General features: G+C 32.7%; 1 long non-coding RNA gene across 1 annotated transcript; it reads left to right on the forward strand.

Annotated features, from left to right (window-relative positions):
- Positions 1–2,029: 2,029 nt before the first annotated feature.
- Positions 2,030–9,847, forward strand: LOC110676156. The gene is made up of 3 exons (XR_002500117.1): positions 2,030–2,517; positions 2,575–3,382; positions 9,677–9,847. It is a non-coding gene; the product is annotated as an uncharacterized LOC110676156 (long non-coding RNA).
- Positions 9,848–10,117: the final 270 nt, after the last annotated feature.

Genomic DNA, 10,117 nt, shown 5'->3' on the forward strand with positions numbered 1-10,117 from the left:
TTGTGTTAACATATAGATGGACATTGATTCATCATTGTTTTCAATGCGAGATCATCTTTCCAATATTTTGCTGTTCGGATAATTTGCGGACACCCTGTATTATGTAGTAATTTGAATGGGGTGCGTGTAAATTAGACGTCTCTTCATACTATTAACAGCATTGTGAAGTTTTCAAAATATAATTTTTAAATATAACAAAAACGAAGTTAAAGCTTATAATAAATTAAAATATCGATATTAATTCTTCTGTTCAATAACAATTTTCTCCTTTTTTAGTTACTCTTAACAGCTATCCCACTCTATATATATTGTTTTGCGACAAACATAACAGTAATAACAGGGCATTTTTAAAAATTGCGATCGTAATTTATAGTTTTTCAATTCTATTATTAATAAACAATTCATAAAAGATAATTTTTACCATTTCATGATCCTCTTAACGCTTTTCATTAAACAAATTTTAGCTAATCTTAAGTATGATGTGCATTTCATCTATTGAACATTTTCTTCCAGTTTATTGGTAACCATAAATATTTTGAGGTGAATTAATAACTTGAATCGAGGTTACTGAGTCTTATAGCCCATTTTCAAAGTTTCTTTCACAGTTTCAATATTTCATAGCCATAACTTCCCATTTATGCAAGTATCAGCATGCTGCTGTAAGGTAATTGAACTATAGTATTTAAAAAAACATTCGCATTTAGAAATAATATTGAATAATTTGTCTGAACTGTTATTTTTAGGTCTCACTTGCCCTGGGGTACATTATTGATTTCACGCTTTCCAGCACTATTTTTAAGCGGTATTTCCATTTCATAATATATTAAAATTCGTGGAGGATTAGCTTGTTCTTTTTTGATTCTTATACAATTGGTACGAAGTGAAATATTGCTAAAAACTTTAAAATTGCTTTTCTGAAATGCAAATTTTTGTCACTTATACCCATTCCTCCCAACTTGCGCATCTGAGAATTGTCAGCGGTCCAAACACAACTTAAATTAATTAAAACCTTATCAGGAACATTAAGTATGAAAATTACCAAAGAAAACATACTATACCGTAAAATTTGTTTTCTGAGAAAAAGGCCACCACAAGGCTCTGGCCCCAGGGCTCCCACATTTGTAAATCCGGCCCTGACCATGCTCAAAATTAAGTAAAAGTGTGAATTTATAGAACCACATTTAGCTGTGGCCTTGACTTACGGTATCCCCTTTTCAGAAATTAAAGATAATATCTTCGGATATTACAAGTATTGAAAAATAATAGTTTTCTTTAGTAAATTTAATCTTTTTATGGGGGTGCCCATCTTGCCCCGGAGTATTTTTGACGGATGGTAAAATTAAGTAAAAGTGTGAATTTATAGAACCACATTTAGCTGTGGCCTTGACTTACGGTATCCGCTTTTCAGATAATATCTTCGGATATTACAGGTATTGAAAAATAATAGTTTTCTTTAGTAAATTTAATCTTTTTATGGGGGTGCCCATCTTGCCCCGGAGTATTTTTGACGGATGGTAAAAAAGCTATTTTTCAACGTGTTATTTGGAAAACTATTTATAACTTTTTGAAACTTGTAATAGAAGTAATAATGTAAAGGATAAGGATGGTTACCAATTTTACCAAAATAAGAACGTTTAAGTAGGATAAATCGCGCTTATCCTTAGGGTGCTCATCTTGCCCCGCCTGACCCTACGTGCCATAAATTATTTTGTTCTTTTGACTTTTACTGTGCGTCGTGTGTTGGTGCTGTCTCGCTTTCTATCACGAGTAACTTGAAAACAGGGCACACAGTAAAAGTCAAACGTTTTATAGCATACATAGAGGTCCCCAAGCAAACTGCCACGAACTCCAACGCACAAACAATCTTACAGAAGTCGATTTCCTCAGAATGAAAACGTATCGATGTTTGTTTGACGTCATTGAGCTTTCGGCCAACGGCAGGCCAACAAGGAAGTGGTTGTTTTGCAGCAATTCTGTTTATATTTGGATTCTCACAGCAAACAAAAGCAATGTTGTGACAGTTCTCACAGCAAACAAAGAAAATTTTGTCAACATTGCACTACTACGCAGGCAACTGGATTGGTCTATAGGCTCATGGGTATTTGACAAGCTGCAGCAGTACAATTTTAGAACTACACAGCAAAAAATAATGTAATATTGCTCGATGTAATACCTTTGATGTAAAAAAAAATCCGATGTAATCGGGTTTTTCAGATACACAATCACACCAATTCGATGATATATTACATCCTTCTGAAATTACATAGAAATATAATTCAGTTTTTTCATTACGTTGGATATGTGTAATATTTACCTTAACAAAATGTGAATATTACACGCAAACAGCTGCAACCAAGTAATTGCCACTACATTGCGTAGAATCACACGAAATCGATGTGAAATCACATGCTTTTGAAATGCGATATTAAATCTTGCAACACTGCTCTGATTGTGTTGTGTTCGGCCTTGCGAGCGGCCATTTTCAGTTTTGCCGCAAACGATGGATGCTGTTTTTTGGTAAGTATTTTTGCATTCTAATTAAACTATCTCGATTAATTTAATCATTCTTTGCAGGAAAATCATTGACGGCGTTGTTTTATATTTCAATGAGGTAAGATATGGGAGAATCCTGGAGTTTCTTGTCGAAAGTGCATTTCGCGGAAAAAATTCTCTCCCGCAACTTTCGCGTGTTTCGTGGGACCATTTCTTGAAAGTTGACGTTGAAATTAAGAAAGTGTACCGCAAATTGGCCCTACGATGGCACCCGGACAAGAACCTGGACAATCTGGAGGAAGCGGATCTGCAGTTTTGCTGGTCCAGGCGACGCGACGTACGATGTGCTGTCCGATATTTAGGAACGGGCCTGGTGCAATAATCATCGGGAGCAGTTTCTGCGCGGAGGACATACAAATTATGAGAACAATTCGTTGGATATGTTTCAGTATTCAACGACTTCCTGCTACAAGGGTTTCGGTATGATTAGGGAGGATTCTACGCCGTGTATGGAGAAGTGTTCCATACGATAGCCTCGGAGGAGATTGAGTTCGTGGAGAACGAGGAGAATTTCGAGGATATTTTGAAGTTCGGCAATTCGAAGAACGACTACGAGACGGAAAGCTCGACTTTTCTACGAGAAGAGCAAAAAGGTTCAGCAGAAGGCCAGACAAGTATGAAACGAAGACATTCGTTCGCTGGTGTTCGTAAAAAAACGAGACAAGCGGGTGCAGGCCTATAAGAAGCTGCTGGAGAAACGGGCCAAACAGGACAGGATTAGGTCGCAGCAGAATCGGCTGGAAAAGATCAGTCGGAAGCAGAAGGAGATTGAGGAGCTGCAGAGGAATTCGTCCAATGTGTTCAACCATGCTTATGACGAGCAGTTGTGGTAAGGATTAGGATTGTAAGATGTTCCTTTGCCATAGTGGTTTTATTTATTTTTTTTAGTTTTTAATAACGACCAACTTTGGTAAGCTACAGTATTGGACAAAACATTTGCAACTTTTTCTATTTTTCATAAAAAATTACCAAATTTGGTAATATCTCGGTTATTTATGGACCGGTTTGAATGAAATTCTGGCAGAACATCAGACATAACTTGAATTTTAATATATATGTTTGAGTAATTTTTCCAATCACAAGCTCAAAAGCAGTAACGGTTTGACTAAAGTGAATTTTTTGACGACTTTTTATAAATGACATAACTAAACATATTGAAGAAATAGCTTCATGATATCTTCTGCAAAGTTGTAGATTTTAACAAGATTAACATGTTTGCTGAAAACAGTTTTTGTATAGGGCTTTCAGATTTTGAGATAAATAGTTTTGAATTTTTCGTCGAAAATCACACTTTAGTTAAACCGTTATTACTTATAAATTCGTGATTGAAAAAAATATTCAAAAATATATATTAAAATTCAAGTTATATCTGATGTTCTGTGAAAATTTCATTCGAATCTGTCTATATATAGCTGAGATCTAGCTTGCCAAAGTTGGTCATTTTGTATGGAAAATCGAAAAAGTTGCAAATGTTTCGTCCAATACTGTAGATCTCAGTTATTTAAGGACCGATTCGAATGAAACTTTCACAGAACATCAGATATAACTTGAATTTTAACATATATTTTTGAGTGATTTTTCTGCTTTCGTTCAAATCGGTCCATACATAACTGAGATACAATTTATCAAAATTGGTCATTTTGTATGGAAAATCGAAAAAGTTGCAAATGTTTTGTCCAATAGTGTACGTACCGACTAAGACAGAACCTGCTTCTCAGATTAGTGTTCCTATGAGCACTTCCACAGTTATTAACTCAAAGCTTCCTTTGTCATATTACCATTTGGTGAGTCGAGAAAATTTCGTTTACGAAAACATCCTCGATCGGTGTGGTTCAAACCCACAACCCACAGCTTGGCCTTCTCGACCAACTGTCCCAGGAGTTCGTTCCCATATTCTATTACTTTTTGTTTCCATTTTCTTAAGAATTGCTTAGAAAAAAATGCTCCTGGGAATTATTTAATATTCCAACGTTTCATTTAGAAACTTTCACAGGGATTACTGCCCATAAACGCATGTCAGTCCCATGTTTGCTTGATTTCCTATTCACATGGGACAATTATGCGTTTATGGGCAGATTACTTCTTAACACTTTTCTAGGGATCATCCTCTAGTTATTTTTCCAGATATTCTTACTGCGATTCTTTTAGTTGATGCTCTACACTCAGATCGATTATATAAAAAATGAGTTGATGACTGTCAAAAACGACCTCTTGTGGACCTACACATTAGGTGTGTAATTTTAACACATGCTAAAAAATATGTTTCTGCGATTGTTTCTTCCTCTATGTTTGAAAAGTATATGACACATAAAGAAGCAGTTCATTGATCTCTGTGTGTCGTGAAGTTCGAAAAAAAGCAGTACAATTTCAGAATGTGTGAAAATAACACGAAAGAGCACAATTTCAGAATGTGTGAAAATAACACGAAAGAGCTCGATTTTGTGTAACGTTTTTTTAAGAGAATAGGTAATTTTTCAAAGATTTCTGCAGGCATTCTAGCAAAAATCCGCGAGGCAGATTTTTTTTAGAAATTCTTTTGGGTATTTTTCCTTGACACCCAAAAAGAAATTCATTGGTGTTGAATCAGCCTGGGCTTAGAATCTTCCTAATAATAAGATTTATAATAATAGACATAACAACCCTAATTGCGTATAATAATACCGCCATTTCGTAACCATTTCTTTGAAAAATCATTTACAGTTTCTTCCACGAGTTGCTTCAAAAATTCTCGAGGGATTATTCTACGAAACCTTTTAGGAATTCTTCAAAAAGTTCTTCAACATTATACAACATTATACCAAGAACTCCGCATGAAGTTCCTTCAGATATTTATCTAGGAATTTCTTCAGCATTTCATGAAGAAATTACTTCCGGGTATTTTCAAACATGTATTGATTAATTTCTCTAGTAAAGCCCCCAAAGGATTCTTCAAAAGACTTTATGCCAGCAAATAATACAGCAATTGTTAATAATTCTTCAGGTATTTCGTCCGATATTTTTCAAGGAGTTCTTTCAGACACTTCAGTTGGATATATTAAATCCAGATATTTGATTGATTATTTTCAATAATTATCTTAGAAAGTTCTAGAGAATCCTCCAAAACTTTCTTTATGAGGTTCTTGTAGGAGTTCATTAGAAATTTTTTCAGAAGTTTCAACAGAAATTAAATTAGAATTTTCTTCAGAAATAATTGAGACATTTTTGAAACAATTCCTGGATAAATTGTGTGAAACAAAATCTGAACGTATTTTAAGATAAATTCTTGGTTAAAATCTTAAAGCGAAGTATGCACTTCAACAGAAAAGTAATCGCCTATCTCGATGCGTGGGAAATTTCTTGCAAGAAATGCTCAAGAATAGCATTTTTCTTTGATCGCAGAACGCAGTTGAAACGAAATGTCAATTCAAATGGAGCTCACTGTATAAAATTTGTTGACCATTTCTTGGGCAGAAATTTTTACTTTTTTTGAGCGGAACAGCATAGTTAGCTTAAAGAAAACCATAACGAAAATTGTAAAGGAAATTTTATATTTGTAAAAGAATTATTACAAAAAATCTTGGAAGAAATCTTAGGAAAATCAACGGATGAGTTCCTGAAGGACTTGTGATTTTGCTTGAGAATTTTTTGAAATAGTTTATTGTAGGTTGTAGTTGTTGTAGGATTTCTAGAATTATTCCCAAGCACCAAGTTTGATTCTTAAAGGATTTCTTCTTGACATAACATCCCTACGGTACAGAGCTTGGTTCTCAGCTTATTTCTCTAAGAGTACTTCCAAAGTTTATTATTAAGAGCTTTATTTTCCAAAGTTTCATAACAAATACGAAGATACCCTAAAAAGTCAAAATATTACCATTAAGAATAGATCCTGGACCAACCGGGAATCCAACCCAGTTACCTTCAGCATGGCTATTTGGCAGCTGGGGACATCATCACTGCTCTAAAGAAGGATCTTAATTCCCAAAGGTATCTTGAACGAAAATCTTGAAGGAGTTGCTTGGGAGCTGTGTAAATAAAAACATTGAATGATCTCCTGAAGAAATTTTCGAAGCAATATCTGAAAGAATCTTAGGGCAAATACCCAATGGTGAAATAAGAGAAGATCGTTATGTCAAGAGGAATTAAAAAAAAGCTCTAGAAAATATCTTTACAGAAATGTCTGGTTGGATTATTTGAGAAATATTTATACAAAATGTTATATCTTTGTTTGGTTTCTGCTTCTTATATGTGGGTCCAGTGTGTTCGTTTTTTGGAAGCATGCAAAATAAATATATTTTCTAGTTTTAACTTTTAAGACGCTTAGTCACTACCAGTTGTGTGGGATTTCTGAAAATATTTGATAATGAGTAGTTTTAGTTCGTATTCTCCAAAAAAGTTGAGCAATTTCATAAGGTATTAAAAATTAGACTTCAAGAAAATTTTCATACAAAAAAAGTAAAAGTAAAACTCCTGGAAGAAATAAAAAAAACTTGAAAACCCTTTTCAAACAATTCCTTGTATCTTGAATTAAAAAAAAACTGAGAATGGATTCCTGAAGGTATTCAAAAAATTGAATTGAATTGTGAAAAAAAATCCAAAAGAATTATTCCAAGAGGAACTCCTGAAAGAATTCCTGGGAATTTGAGAAGAATTAAATAAAAAAGAAATGAAAACCTTTTGGCGAACTCGCCAAGGGCGAAAAGCCACTCAAATAAAGATAAAGAAAGAAATTAAAAATTGAATTTAGTATTATACAATTTAATTTCACTAGAATGTGTATCCTTTAACAGATACAAGTTTAGTACTAAGTACTAAATTTGGTTTTCATTTATTATCCGGTATTCCACTACACTACACAGCTTGAAAGATTTTTAATTAAATTAAGAACTTATAAAAAAATAATCAAGGATCCGTGGAAGAATGAAACTTTTAGTTTTTGTAGTAAGCATCAAATACAGATGAAACATCACAAGCAATTTAATATGTTACTCAAGGAAGAATTCAAATATGAATGTTAGAAGAATTGAAGTATCTAATAGCTTTAGAAGCAATTCCCTGAGAAATACCAAAAGTAGCCTATGGAACAAATTCATGAGACACCTCCAGATGGAATTTACGATAAATCTTTGGACAAATTCACCAGAATATCTTGTAGGCATTCCAGAAGGAACCCTGACAAATTCGAAAATATAATATCTTGATCAAGTTCGAAAGCAATTTCACATCGAACTCCAGGAAAAATCTGAAGCCTGTAGAGAAATTAAAAAATGAGAAATTAAAAAAAAATCTTTGTAAAAAATCCTGGGGAATCCCTGAAGAAATCCTCAAATTCTGAGCAAAATCAAAATAATCTTTTTAAACAATTCATAAGGAACTCTTAGAAGAAATCCTAAAGATTATTCTTGAAAATTCCAAAAACAAATCTTGAAGATGCTTCCGGAATAATTGAAAAAAGCATGTCTCATTAGTTCTTTGAAGGAAAATCATCAAGATCTCTAGAACAAATTTAGCAAGGAACTTTTAAAGTAATTACAGGAGAAATTGGAGGAAAGTTCTAATTTCGCTGATTCATAGGGGTGTATATTCCTGGGTCAGTAAGTCATCAGTATCTGTGTTTTGTAATATTCGTGGCAGATTATGGGTTGTCCATAATCCACGCGGTCTTATTTTCTATATTTTTCAGACTACACTCTCCTCTCCTCAAAGTAAATTGTATTATTGGAGAAATCGTAAAACATTATTTCTGGATGTTCAAGGATATAGATTTATAAATAAAATATTCAAAAGGATTCGTTTTTCTAATATCTATAAATTCCCATATAGTTTTTGTATCCTTAAAGAACTTTGTAGGATTCTGGACTGATCTCGTTTATAGTCATGAGTTAGTTTATAATCTATAATCATTTATAATGTGATAATTAGGATATTGAAAAACAATAAAATTGTGCTATACTTAGTAAAATTTGCTCTTCCGATCAAGCTACGGAAACCTGTGAGTTTTTAATCGCTAAACAACCTGGAAAGGAAAAAAACGTATGGATGGATTTCAAAAGGAACGCCTGACAGGATTTAAAAAATAACTCCTCTATTGTTGTTATGGAGAAAATTCAAAAGAAATTAACAAATAAATACTAAATACTTAATTTATTCTAGGTGGAACAATTTCATGAAGAAATTTTAGATTAATTTTAGAAGAAGCTCTTGCTGGATTTACCAAAATAAAACTGGTAATCTTATGGAACAACTCTAAAAGTAACTGTAGGTTCGAATTAAATAATTAAATACAGAAAAAAAACATTGGATGAATAACAGAAATGTTGTTCTTTTATATAAATTCAATTTGATAACAGTACACTAAAAATATATGAGAAACTTATGGAACATCTAGAAAAGTTTCTGAAGGAATTGCGGGAAAAAGTCAAAAGCAAGTCTTGTGGAAAACATTGATGGAATTCTATAATGTCAGGAAAAACTCTCATGTAATTTTATAAGAAGCTCATGGAAAAAACACAATCTCCCGAAAAAAGATATAAGGTATTCCTTTGGGAAATTCATGAGGACCAACACCAGTAACATCAGTATCTTTATACTTTCAAATGATTTTAGAACATTTAAAATAGTTAGTGAAGACTGCAGATTTACAAAACAGTCGTAGAAAACTAAAAATAAATTTCACAGCTTTTACGAACCATGTGAGAAGACTGAGTATTTCTGGATAAACATTTGCGTGTTTTTAAAATTGTTTAAATTGTTTAAAATTGTTGTTAGAAATTTGTGGTGAAAACTAAAGTTTTGTAGGAATTTTTGAGAGTCTTTGAAAATATTAAAATTATTTTTAGATTTAGAATATCATGAGAAGAAGGAAGAGGAATGTAGTAGAATTCCCAAAGTGTTTTTCAAAAGAAAATTAATCTGAAACAGATTTCAACCGAATTCCCAGAAGATTAATCCCTTGCGAAATACTTGAAGAGTTCCCCAAAGCAAAGAAAAACCCTTGAAAACTCATATTTCCGTAAAACATTCGAATAGAACTTCCGTTTAAACAACTACCTCGAATGTTTATCATATATTGATCTATTGTAGTGTACTTAAATTATATATATATGTATGTATAATTCAATAATATATTATTTTGTTATTTTTTTAGATCGATACGAAAAACTTGAACGAGCTCTGCGATTCATTTCACTGTTGGCTGAAGGAAAATAATCACTACCTGAATTTAATCTCTGTCCACTGCGGGTTCTCGGACTATCACCTGATGCGCTCCAGTCGTTATACTACATTATTTAAACGTTTTTAAAGCAATAAAAATAGAATTAATAATAATGTAAACTTATTTATTTATTTTTTTTGAAACATATCTTATCTTACTACCATCAAATTCCTTTCAATGGTTGATTAAATTGCTTTAATCGATTCAAAAAATTTTAAGACTCAATAACTTAGTCTGTGGGTTAAACCCAATTTAACATCATAAACTTTATTTAAAAGCGAAAAAATATTAAAAAGCAATTTTATTCAACCATTGAGCAGAATTTGGGATCGCTTTATTTCGTACGGGGGATTTGGGATTGCTAAGATTACA

The sequence above is a fragment of the Aedes aegypti genome, chromosome 2 (assembly GCF_002204515.2).
Source record: "Aedes aegypti strain LVP_AGWG chromosome 2, AaegL5.0 Primary Assembly, whole genome shotgun sequence".
In the NCBI taxonomy this organism is placed as follows: domain Eukaryota; kingdom Metazoa; phylum Arthropoda; class Insecta; order Diptera; family Culicidae; genus Aedes; species Aedes aegypti.